Source organism: Petaurus breviceps, unplaced genomic scaffold, assembly GCF_028583685.1.
Source record: "Petaurus breviceps papuanus isolate PSGF00001 unplaced genomic scaffold, PetGlider_PUasm1.0 174, whole genome shotgun sequence".
NCBI lineage: Eukaryota > Metazoa > Chordata > Mammalia > Diprotodontia > Petauridae > Petaurus > Petaurus breviceps.
Window position 1 is genome coordinate 1271044 of NW_027185761.1, and position 13285 is coordinate 1284328.

At 34.8% G+C, this 13285-nt stretch overlaps 1 pseudogene; it reads left to right on the plus strand.

Annotated features, from left to right (window-relative positions):
• Positions 1–262: 262 nt before the first annotated feature.
• On the plus strand, positions 263–1032 carry LOC138158364 (large ribosomal subunit protein uL2 pseudogene; annotated as a pseudogene).
• The last annotated feature ends 12253 nt before the right edge of the window (positions 1033–13285 follow it).

A 13285-nucleotide genomic window follows, 5' to 3' on the forward strand; every position in this document is an offset into this window, starting at 1 on the left:
CAAGTATAGATGTGTATGGATGTATATGTCTATATATGTGTATGATTATAGATATAGAGGTATATGTATGTATGTGTATGTGTGTGTACACATATATATATATATATATATATATATATATACACATATACTGACATGCTTTATATCTCTCCACACTTAATTGTATCCTTCTTGGAGGCAGAGGAGAGAAAGTTGGAAAAAGAACAAAGTTAAAAAGTGCACTGCAGCTCTTTTTAGCAAGTCTAGAGTCAGACCCCGCAAGATGGGGAGAGTGATCCATGGTCAGAGGAAGGGTCACGGCTCCGTCTTCTGCGCCCACATGAAGCACAGGAAAGGGGCAGCCAAGCTTCGGGCTGTTGACTTCACCGAGAGGCATGGCTACATTGCGGGTATTGTAAAGGACATAATCCATGATCCAGGCCAAGGGGCTCCTCTTACAAAAGTAGCTTTTCGGGATCCTTACCGATTTAAAAAGAGGACAGAGTTGTTCATTGCTGCTGAAGGCATCCATACTGGCCAGTTTGTGTACTGTGATAAGAAAGCTCAGCTCAACATTGGCAATGTCCTCCCAGTTGGCACTATCCCTGAAGGGACCATAGTGTGTTGTCTTTGGGGACGGGGGTAAGCTTGCCCAGGCATCTGGAAACTATGCCACAGTGATTTCCCACAATCCTGAAAACAAGAAAACATGAGTGAAGCTACCTTCAGGCTCTAAGAAAGTGATCTACTCTGCAAACAGCTGTGGTTGATGTTGTTGCTGGAGGAGGTCATATTGATAAGCCCATCCTTAAGGCAGGTCTTGCTTATCACAAATACAAGGCCAAGAGAAACTGCTGGCCTCCTGTCCGGGGTGTGGCCATGAATTCTGTGGAACAGACCTTCGGAGAAGGTAATCACCAGCATATTGCAAAACTGTCCACCACTCAAAGAGACACCCCAGTTGTATGAAAGATCTGTCTCAGAGCTGCCTGGCGTACTGGTCGACTCCGGGGTACCAAGACTGTACAGGAGGAGAAGTAAAGTACAGAATCCTGACAATAAACATTATTTTGGAAATTGTAAAAAAAAAAAAAAGTTCATTGCAGATAACAAAAGACAACTCACAAGGAAGACAAGGAACAATAGGCAGGTCTGAACACAATGTGTAGTATTGATTATATAGACTTTCTTAAAATGGAAATTTATTGCTATTCATTTTGATCCTCCCTTACATTGCGCTGTGCACATGGCAATGCTTTTTTTTCTTTCTTATTTTGTATTAAAGTTTTAGCATTTAAGTTTATTATGTGTGTCTTTTTCTTTTCTTATTTGTTTCTGTGTTAAGTTTAAAATAATTTTTAATGTGTTTATGTTGTTGGGGAATTCACCACTGTCCAAAGACTTTTTTTTACTCTTCTGTATTTTATTACTATTGAGAGTATCATTCATAGGATTAATTCAAATTATATGCTACAAGAAATATTTTAGCCCATGGCTGAAATCAAAATAATGCCGTGAGAAAAGAATATAATTAATTGAATGTCTATTTGAGATGTCTACAGATGGAATTTGAATAATTTAATTAAAGTCAACAATAATTATGACAGAATTCAATATTTTCCTCACATCTTATTAGCATATAATTCTTTTTGCATTTAATTGAGTGAACCAAAGTTTTATCTCATGTATATGTGTAAGACATTTAGCATTTTAAATGTATTTGCTTTGTGTGTGTATAAACTCTTTCTAGAATACTCTTATGAGGATATGATAGTTTAAAAAACTAATGGGTCAGTATGGTTGTGCTTGGTTCCAGAGAGTAGAGCCAGGACCAAAAGGTAAAAATAAATGAATAAATAAAATAAAATAAAACAGGGTAAGGTTCAATATAAGGAAAAGCTTTTTATTTAAGAAGAAGGAAAAGAAAATAGAAAAGGAGAAGGAAGAGGAAGAGGAAAAAGAAAGAAATATCTCCTCAATTCCTGGGGGAGTGGCCAATGCTTTTGAATCAATATAGTCTCTCTTCGTGAGGCTTTATTCCAGATCTGTTATCTGCCCAAAATGTTTAGAATCCTATTGGTGTTGTAGGTACTTAGAGGTAATGAACAATTGCATCATGGTCGGTAGATAATACCTTGGCATGCTTAATGACCAAAAGAAGTGTCAACCATCAGAAAGAAAATGATATAATCAGCTACAGAGGGCCTTCAATGAGGGTAAAAGGAGCTATTATCAATGCAATTATCTATCCAAAAATTTTCTATGAGGGATTTTCAGTGCACTTCCATTCTGCTCACCATTTACTTATCTTCATCTTGCACAAGGCTAGTTTGCCTACCTGAATTTACAACCTAATTGCTAACTAGATGTTTAAGTTAAATGCATATGAGGAAAGTAAAGAGGATTACCAAGAGAATCATACAGAAAAGTCATTCTTAAACTGGGATACATAGATTTAAGAGAGTTCATGAACTTAGGAAATATTAATTATGAGAGGAGATCCATAGACTTGACCAGACTGCCAAAGGGTCGAAAACACACACACACACACACACACACACACACACACACACACACACTCAAAGGTTAAGAGCCCCTGACCAACACATCCAGAAATAGCATCACATTGACCTCAATATAACTCAAAATTACCTAGTCCTATAAAGATTAGAAAGTATTTATTCCCTTCACAATCACATGTGATAGTAAGTCCATGTGTTATCCCCATTTTCAAAGAACAATTAGAACTAAGTGAAGTGGTTTACCTGTGATCATATTCATCTTTTCCATCACACTATTTTCCAAGTATTTGTGGAATGTAAGTGATATCTATTGTATGCTAGACTATCTTGATCCTCTATACTTCACTTAGGCGTAGGATAAAGTTGGATAAAATATAAAGTCAATAACCCCTTCTTCATGTCTCACTCCAATATCTATGCATTTACCAGGATGGCTTCTTCTTTTGTCAACACAGGTTACCATCCCTCACTACCTTAGTAGGAGTTTACTGTTACTCAGTCTTGGAAGCTTCAGCTTTCTTGACCCTAAACCCCTCTTATCTAACAAATGTTTTTTGAGGTTCAATGAAACTGATATGAACATCTTAAAGTTCTATGTAAATGAAAACAATCATTAGCTATATTTGAAGTGATATCATGTGAATTTGGATTCAATTCATTGCATTTCACCCTAGAAGTAATAGGCACAAATTGTAAAGAGAAAAATATAACCTTAATGTCAGGTGGAAAATGGTATTTCTAAGAGGAATAGTCTGTTTCAGAAGTAGGGTGAGTAAAGAAACTTTAGATCTTATAGCAAATGTTCTGTAGCTATTTATCAGTTATACCACATAGCAGAGGTTCCCAATCTAGAATATATATAAGCTCAAGTGAGTTTTAAGAAGCTTGTCAAGAGAGGACAATGAATATAGGGGAAATCATTATACTATTCTATTAAATATTTCAGAAGTGGTAATGTTGGAGACAAAATATTTGCTCTACCCCTGGAAAAGCATATTCTGTTATTAAGAAATATAGTCATAAGGTCTTAATTCTATTTACAATTATTTCTGTAAATCATTTTCTATCTTCAATCAAATAGAAAACAATAAACAAACCAGAAGCTATATATAACATGCAGGTAACTTTCAAAAATATACGATAAAAACTGTTGGTCAACAAGGAAAAGAGACATAGGTTTGTGTTCTTATAAACATTGAATTTATATAAGTTAAAATGTCATGTGTCAAATATTATGCATGAAAATCAATCTTTATTCGTATGTGCTTTCTAATTATAAGCAATATAATTTGCTTCCTCATAGATGGTATGAGAAGGTTTATTAAAACTAAATGGGATAAAGGGACCAAAAAAGGTTGGGAACATCAGTTATAGGTCTAGAATAAGAATACCACAGGGATCTTCTAGTACAAATTTGTTGTTTTACAGATAAGAAATATGACTGAGGAGGGTTATGTCTAATCCCAGTTCTCATAGATAGGGTCAGATGGAGGATTTGAATTCTGATAATATTACTCTAAAGAATGCTCTTTGCATCATACTAATCCCCCCTCCCACAAAGAAAAGAAAAGTTTGAGGGGGGAATAATGTGTTAGACTATATAATGAGGGCATTCATTTCCCAGTCTAAAATTATGTTATTTGGTTAATTTATTAGTAGTATCACTACTGTTGTTTCTTGACCTGACTTCCAATTCACTCACAAATCAAGACATCACTTTTGTGATTTCATCAGTCCTCTTTGAAAATTAAGGAAAAACAATAACAAAAATAATAGCAAATAGAAATGACAAATGATTACCAATTTTGTGATAATTAGTTATCTTAGCTAGTGTGGTCTTTGAATGACCCTGTCTATTACCAGGTTCACATTCAAAGCCTCTGAAACTTTGTGGGGTCTGCCAAGGTTTGTTTGTGGCATTTTTTTTCTCCTGATACATGCACTGATATCTCAAGTGTCATTTTCACTGACAATGAAATTCTAGAAGAGAGTGCCACTGGATTTTCTCAAAGATGACAGCCCCATAAAATTCCCAGGTCTCAGTTTTCTCTACTTAAAATTAAAGGTTCAAACTGTAAGACCCTAAAAGTCCCTGCTATTGCTCAATTCTATGATCTGATTTTCTGTCTCTTCCTCATGATTTTCTGGACTTTTCTGTCTGCTATAGCACTTTTCTTTCTATTAAAGCAGAGTAGGACAGAATAAGGCTTATTTCCTTCAAATTCACCATGAAATAGTTTAGTAGCATTTATTAGGAACCAGAAGGGAGTGGGTCACTTCATTAAGAGTCACAGAGCAACACATATTTACATTTGTGTTTCTATGACTTTCATTCCTTTTGATATCATAACTCTACTTTTCAATAATTTCTTTAAATGAGGGTCTGAGACCAGAGAGTGATTTAATGTTTATTCCCAATAGGCAGGATTGAGGTGAAGAAATTCTAATTTGGGTTGTCATTGTTTATATTTGAAACTCTTGTAACTTATAAACTAGTTCAAATCACTCTGGACCCTATTCCTCATTCTCTTTTCCCTAGATACTTTTCTTGGAAAAAATGTGTGGGTAGAGGAAATAGCCCCAGATCTACTCTTAGATCTCTATTTATAGAGAACTTGGCAGGAGCATATGATAGAATATCTTAGTAGAAATTTGCTTACTAGTGTTCTTGTAGAATTTACTGAAAATAGGACATATTTAGAAAGATTATTTTTTAAAGCAGGAAGCTTTCGTTGAAAAATAGAAAAGAACAGCATGAGTCTTAACTTTATGAAGTTTATTTCTTCAAATTGATCATTATTTCAAAATACCCTTAGACAGCTTCTCAGACTTTTATTAATGGACAAGGTAATTGACAGTGATTTTCATCACAGATTCATTTAGAAAGATTGATGATTAGACTGGAACCCAGCATTCTCATTTCAAACATTATTGAAAAATCCATTCAAGATTTATTATTCTTTGAAATCCATCCACAGCAGCAACCACCTTAGGTGATTTCATTCATAATTAGGGACCTTTCTACATAGGATGAGTTTTAATTATTCCTAAATCCAAGTTTGTTTCCCTATCCATCAGCTAGAATACCTGATACATGATAATATCTAGGAAAACATAGAAGAGATATTTTGAAATTATAAAGTGTGCTTCCTGTCCTCAATAATCTTGTTACCTAATTGTACATTTAGCTACACTATCAGCAATGAATTATTAAATAGAATAATATACACTATTCGCTGTGGGAATTTGGTGAAAGGGGATATCAGTAAGAATTGAAAAGTTTGCTATAGATTATGGGTCTTGAATTGGACCTTGGGAGATTTGTATAGGTATAGTCTTTAACCCATAACATGGGTACTCCCTCATTCTCTGGGTTGGCTTGCTAAATCTCCTCTGTATATCTGTTGTTCAATTGTTTCAGTTGTGTCAATCCTTCATGTCTCCATTGGAGTTTTCTTGGCAGAGATACTAGAGTTGTTTACCATTTCCTTCTCCAATTAATTTTACAGATGAGGAACTGAGAAAAACAGCATTAAGTGACTGGCCCAGGGTCACACAGCTAGCAAGCCCAATTTGTATTTAGGAACACGAGTCTTCCTAATTTCTTGTCCAGTACTTTATCTGCTGTGCCATACAACCCATGTATATACTAGTATATTTTGTTGTTCCTACAGTTCAGGGGTTCTTAACTTTTTTTTTTTTTAATTTTGGACCCTTTGGCAATCTGGTACAATCCTTTCTGAGCCACTTTGTCTATTATTGCTTGTACTTTAAGTTGACTTGGGTAGGGGGAAATTTGGAAGATGAAGAATATTACTTCCTTCAAGTCTTAAAGTCCCATTATCTGTTAGAAAACTTTATCAGTCACCTTCCTTAATCTCTGTATCTTCCCTCTGAGAGTATATGTAATTTATCATATATAATCTATATGCCATATACATACTGTATATATATATAATTTGCTATATATTTGTATATTGTGTAGATATTATGCACATTTATACAATATCTATGTCTAAATATAGTCAGATATTTTACATGTCTAGTTTGCTTGCTATCTCCTCCATAAACGTTAGACTGTGAGATCCTTTAGATTAGGTGTATGCGTTTTTGTCTTTCTTTGTATCTTTAGTGCCTGGAACACAGGAGGAACTTAATAAATGCTTGTTGCCTTCTTAAGGGAGGCTCCATTCCAATCTAATCTCTTGAATATTTTGAACCAGATGGTCACTAAGGAAAACATGGATTTTAGTGGGACCCTATCTTTAAAACTAGTTAATCTAGTATGAAAGAACATGAAACATTAGAATTGAAATCAGAATATTTGTGACCCCTGTCTCACTCTTATTAATATCTTACATTTGGGACAAAATACTTTACCTTTCTTGTGAACTTTCCATACCTCAAATGGGAATAATCACATTAAAGCAAATTACTATACAGGGTTGTTGTGAGGAAGGTACCTGGTAATCTATGAAGCACTAAATGGATGTGAAGTGTCATTAAGCTATTTTGTGGAGAAAGTGGAATCTAAATTCTAAACAGGGAGGAATATCACAGGTGAAGTGGCGTCAGAGGACATTCTTGGCATGGGAAATAATGTGAGTTGTTAGGAAGGAAAACAGATGATGTCTTTGAGGGACAGAGAGTAGATTAACTTGACTGAGGTGTGGAAAAAATGGCAGAAGCCAGGATGAAACATTGGCAAAGGTAGGGTTGTAGTAGATAGAAGATCTTGAATGCCAAGAAAGAGATTTTGAACTTTAACCAGTTGAAAACAGGAATCCAGCAGATAATGAACCAGTGGAATCATTCAGCCAAACCTAGCTATAAAGAAGATTTACCCACAAAGGCACAATTAAGAAAAAGATGCTTTTTTTCTCAATCAATTATAAACTTATTTTAATCACTCCTTTTAACCCACTGCATGATTATGTAAAGAAGTTAATTACTTTGCCTTAACTGTATCTCTTACCCATTCAGATCATGAGTCATTTTGGCTACTCCATTGACTTATCAAAAGATCAAAAGCTGAAAGTGTTTGTAGGGATAATCAAGGTACAATGCCCTCATTTTACCAATGAGGAAACTGAGACTTCTCAGGGGATGACTGACTTATGTAAAGTCACATAGTTATTAAACAACAGAGACAGAATTTGAACATTCATCTACAATTCTAGTACTCTTCCCCACATATGAAGTCACAAAATAACACAATTTCTTCAGAGAACACAGTACAAAATGATCTGGAAAATTTAGGCTAGGCAGAGTATACATCTTAAAGTAAATTCTTTAAGAGCAGATATATTTACTTTATTACCTAAACTTCAGCCTTCCTCTATGCCCTACAATGTCAAGACCCTGAGAGAAGAATTTTAATGCTCCATTCACGTTGAATGTTGTTAATTCAATTTAAATTTGATTAGATCAAGTTTTTTTTTTTATTGTTTGTAACAATTGGTGTTTCGGGTCTTGTTGGTTAAAGGTAATTGTGCATGAATCTGCAACAGATCTCTAACAGTAGAATGTGAATCCTGACATCATGAACAGGGATAGCCCAATCTCAACAATTATTATGAGATAATCCTTTTGGATAGGGAAGGATAAGCACTAGACAAATGTCCAGATGTAATTTTGAACAGTAGCATCTGGAAAAGATAATTTGGCTGGTGAAGAGCTTAAGATGAATTGATAGGTCTTTGGGAATTCCTTACCTGCTGAGTACTAAGTAAAATTTGAACATAAAGGAAATTCGTGTCAGTGAGGAAGGTTAGCACAAGATGATTAAGATGTAACTATCTGCTTGAAACCAGCATCAAGAGGTTTAGAGCAGATTTATGGAGAACTATTTTGATTCAGTCAAAAAGGTAAACATTGGCTCTCCATGGGTTCAAAAATATTATTAAATTACACAATATCCTATATAGATTCAATTCATTTTCTCAAATAAAAAATAAAAGTTTTTTTTTCAATATTTATGCTATTTCCTAGAGGATGCCTACTGTTGCTCTGGCTAGCTAAAACAAAAACAAATTTTTAGGGTATAATAAAAAATTGGAAAAGATAAACAGTCATACGTACAGTAAAATGGAAGTCATGTGCACACCAGCTGTCTAAGCTATTATAGTCAGTTCTGCTATAAAGTAAGCTTCAAAAACCTGAATTTGTTCTAATGAGATTGATAAAGTAGGGAACATTTTGATTATTAACACAAATTTTTGGACTGTTTATTGTGATTTCTTACCTGTGAAACAGTGACAATGCAGAAAACAATATCACTTTACAATAACTCACAAGTGGCAACTCTTTAGCAAACTTCAGATCTTTGTTAAGAAAAAGTGCTGCATTTATCATGTATTGTCTGGTGCAGTAGCAGTCATGAGCAAAGAGCTAGTCCTCACCATCCCTCCCTCCACCACAGCCTCAGCCCCTCCTCCTTTTATCTTGACCCTCTGCTCAGCACAGCCTGAAGGACAAGCTTAGGATCAGCCCAAGGTTACCCATGCACCTACTATTTATTACAGTACTTAGGTATTTCATAATCATTTAACATTTTTAAATGGTCCTACTATTTTTATGTGTTTCCTGGTTTTTATGTGTCACTAACAAACTTGAACATTGTGCCCCAACCACTTTTCCCCCATAAACTCTATGGGTTTCCCCCATAAACTTTTTGTTTGCACAATTTTGCATATCTTGGTGGTTTTGGGAAATATATATCATAGCAAAACTGCCAGTATATACTATTATATAAAAGAGACTAAGCAAAGAATTCCAAACTTGGGCCCATGCTTTAGCAAGCCAAAGTCTATTGTCTCCTATCTCTGGACATAGAACAACACACTTTTAAGTTTTGTCTACATTATAGACATTTTGTCCATTGCTTCCGTAAATCTAGACAAACAAGAAAACAACAAATAAAGCTGGATTTGTCTTGTTGTATCCTTGAGCCCGTTTAAGCTGATGTTAGTACAACCCTTGCCTAAATTATTTACTTTTGTAGGTAGGCTACTTAGAAGAAGGTACTAGGCAGGCAATCAATTTGTGCTATTGGGAAAGAGAAATATGGAGGTCAAATCACAAAAGCAGATGCTTGGGAGATGGTTTACATAACATGATGGCACATAGAAGATAGACAGGCAATAGCTGATTACCATATACTTTCTCCCTGCAATTCTATCTTTATGTGCTTGTTTCTTTCCCTTCCTTTTCTGTATCATTCCCTAATTTCTTCCCTGCATCAGTCATTCCCATTAATCTTTTTTTAATTTCTTATCACTTTTCAATCCTTCAGTTGATCTTAATATGAAATTAAATTTTCAACAAACAAGAATTCTTATAATCATTTATTATTCTTATGATGTAATTTCCCTTTTATTTATTTAAAGTTAAATTAAATGTTAAAGGAGTCAACAAGCCAGTTGGATTTCTCCTGAAAACAACTAATAAGTAGTTGTGTCACTGTAGTAAATTTCCACTGATTTTCCTCCTTGTGACTTAGCAGGTCACACACAAAAAAAGTTTCTCCAATCCTGATTACTGCTTTACAAAATGACAGGACCATTTTCTGATATTGTGTAGCAATAAATCCATCATTTGAGGTTTTGAATTATCAAGTGATAACTCCCACCCTGGGGGTCATGTTCAGATGTCCTGATCTATATCTTGTCACTGGATTCAGATGGCTCCAGATGTGAAAATGAGGCTGGTGAATTTGCACAGTTTTCCCTCACTTAAATCCTTGCAAATCATGCTATCACATTCCTGATTCATGGACCTCTATGAGAATGACAGACAAACAATGATAATCCCCATAGTACTAACACATGGTTTATCCAGGGTCCTTCAGACTGATAAGGTATTTTAGTTGAAAACCACCTCAAAAATAAGCATATTTTACTGAGGGAAGACCTTGTTTAGTTTCTCACTCCAATTGTTTCTAAATAAAGATGATGCTCTAAGTGAAATTTGAAAAACTGGAAAGAAAATAGCAAAGATCTAGTCCTTGTCTTATTTTTAAACAGTTTTCAATTGAAAGAATATTAAATGCACTATTCATTATGAGATTTACACTTAAAATTATACTAATTAAAAAACCAATTATGAGGGAGGGGGAAAAGTGAGAAGAAATTAGTTGTTTGCTTCTCAATAGAAAGCCCCTCCAAATCTGAGAATAAATAGCAATCTTTCTAAAACAAATAACGAATTACTCTCTCAAGTACCAGTGAAACCACCTGTAATTATTTGTTATATACTTCATAGCTTCAGGAAAGTAGCAGTATCATTCCTAATTGATGATCTAAGACTTCCATTTCCAGGAAAAAGGGAGAAATCCTTTGAATAATATTTCACCTCCTGAAGTGGGGCAAACCTACCAGAGATAGAGTAGAAAGAGAAAGCTCCCACATAAGAGTGCTCTCCAGAGTGCCGGAAATAGTTTAACCTATTTCTAACAGAGTTTTTAATGATACTTTTTAAAATCTAGCTTACTACCCCATGCTGTTTGCTCTACTGGAACCTTATTTAATTTTAAAATAAAAGTTAAAATCTGTACAGATTCCTCATGAAGGTTCATTTCATTACTGAATAACAATGATAAAAATCACATTTACTATATAAGCTTGGTCACAGGGGAGCCGCTGAGCTGTGCATTCAAGAAAGACCCTGGAACAGATGTGGGTTATGCTATCGTCTTCACTTTGCTTAGCCAAAATATTTTCCATTGCCCTAACATTACTCTCCCCTGGTCTTTTGTTCCATAGATAGCAAATGTTTAATTCTCTTCATATAAACTGACATGCGAGTTGGAAAGGATGAGCCTGCTCATTTTAGAGGAAACTGCCATCAAGAGAAGCTGTGACTTCTCCAGGGTCAAACAGGCAAAAATTAATAGATCTCTTGTAGCTATATCTAGAGCAGGGCTGGGGAGGGAAGAAAAAAAAAGGAAAGATACATGATAACTTTATTATATAATGAAAAGGAATAGCAAGCTGTACATAATAGATTTGCAGTTTCATGTGTAATTATCTTTTTTTTTATTTATTCGTTTATTTTTTTTAGTTTTCAACATTGACTTCCACAAGATTTTATTACAAATTTTCTCCCCGTATCCCCCTACCCACCACCCCAAGATAGCAAGCATACTGAATACCCCTTCCCAAATCTGTTCTCTCTAATGTCCTCCCCCATCCCCTCTCCCCCCCATCCATTACTTTCCTTTAGGGCAAGATGGATTTCTTTACCCCATTGACTGTATATCTTATTTCCAGGTTGCATTTACATGACAAATTTTAACATTTGTTTTTAAAACTTTGATTTCCAGATTCTTTCCCTTCTAACCTCCTTACCCACCCCCACTGAGAAGACAAGCAATTCATTATAGGTTGTATGTGTGTAGTTACACAAAGAATTTCCATAGTGGTTATATTATGAAAGACTAACTATATTTCCATCCAACCTATCCCACCCCCCACTCCCCACACACACACACATTCTATTTTCTACTTTGGCCATGTCCCTTTGCAAAAGTGTTTGCTTCTGAATACCCTCTCTTCCAATCTGCCCTCCCTTCTGTCATCCCCCTTCTTATTCCCTTCCCCCCTATTTTCCAGTAGGATAAAATACCCAGTTGAGTGTGTATGTTACTCCCTCCTTAAGCCAAATCTAGTGAGAGTAAGGTTGACTAATTCCTTTTCACATTTTTGCTCTTCCCCTCCATTGTAGCATTTTTATCTTGTTGCTTTTATGTAAGATAATTTACCCTACTCTATCTCTCCCTTTCGACTTCCCCAAACATATTCCTTTCTCAACTCTTAATTTTATTTTTAGATATCAAACCTTCATGTTCAACTCATCCTGTGCTCTCTGTTTATATATATACATGTACACACATATACTCATATACACACACAAACACATATAAATACACACATATACACTCCTATATATACATACGTATTCCCTTCAAGTATTCTCATACTGAGAAAAATCTCAGGAGTTACAGTTGTTGTTTTTCCATGTAGGAATGTAAATACTTCACCTTTAATAAATTCCTTATGATATCTTTTTTCCTCTTTACCTTCTTATGTTTCTCTTGCTTCTTGTATTTGAAAGTCAAATTTTCTGTTCAACTCTGGTATTTTCATCAAGAATAATTGAAAGTCCTCTATTTCATTGAAGGTCTATATTTTCCTCTGAGGTATTATACTCAGTTTTGTTGGGTAGGTGATTCTTGGTTTTAATCCTAGCTCCTTTGACCTTTGGAATATCTTATTCCAAGTCCTTTGATCCCTTAATGTAGAAGCTGCTAGATCTTGTATTAATTCTGATTGTGTTTCCACAGTGCTCAAATTGCTTCTTCCTGACTGCTTGAAATATTTTCTCCTTGGGAACTCTGGAATGTTACTATAATTTTCCTGAGTTTTCTTTTGGGGATCTTTTTCAAGAAGTTACCAATGAATTTTTTCAATTTTTATTTTGCCTTCTGATTCTAGAATAACAGGGAAATTTTCCTTGAGAATTTTTTAAAGATGATGTCTAGGCACTTTTTTGTATCATGGCTTTGAGGTAGTTCAATAATTTTTAAATTATCTCTCCTAGATCTATTTTTCCAGTGTTTTTTTCCAGTGGTATTTTTCCAGTGGTATTTTTCCAGTGGTATTTGTCAGTGGTTTTTCCAATGAGGTATTTCACATTGCCTTCTATTTTTTCATTTGTTTGGATCTATTTATAGTATCTTGATTTGCCATAAAGTCATTAGCTTCCATTTGCTCCAATCTAATTTT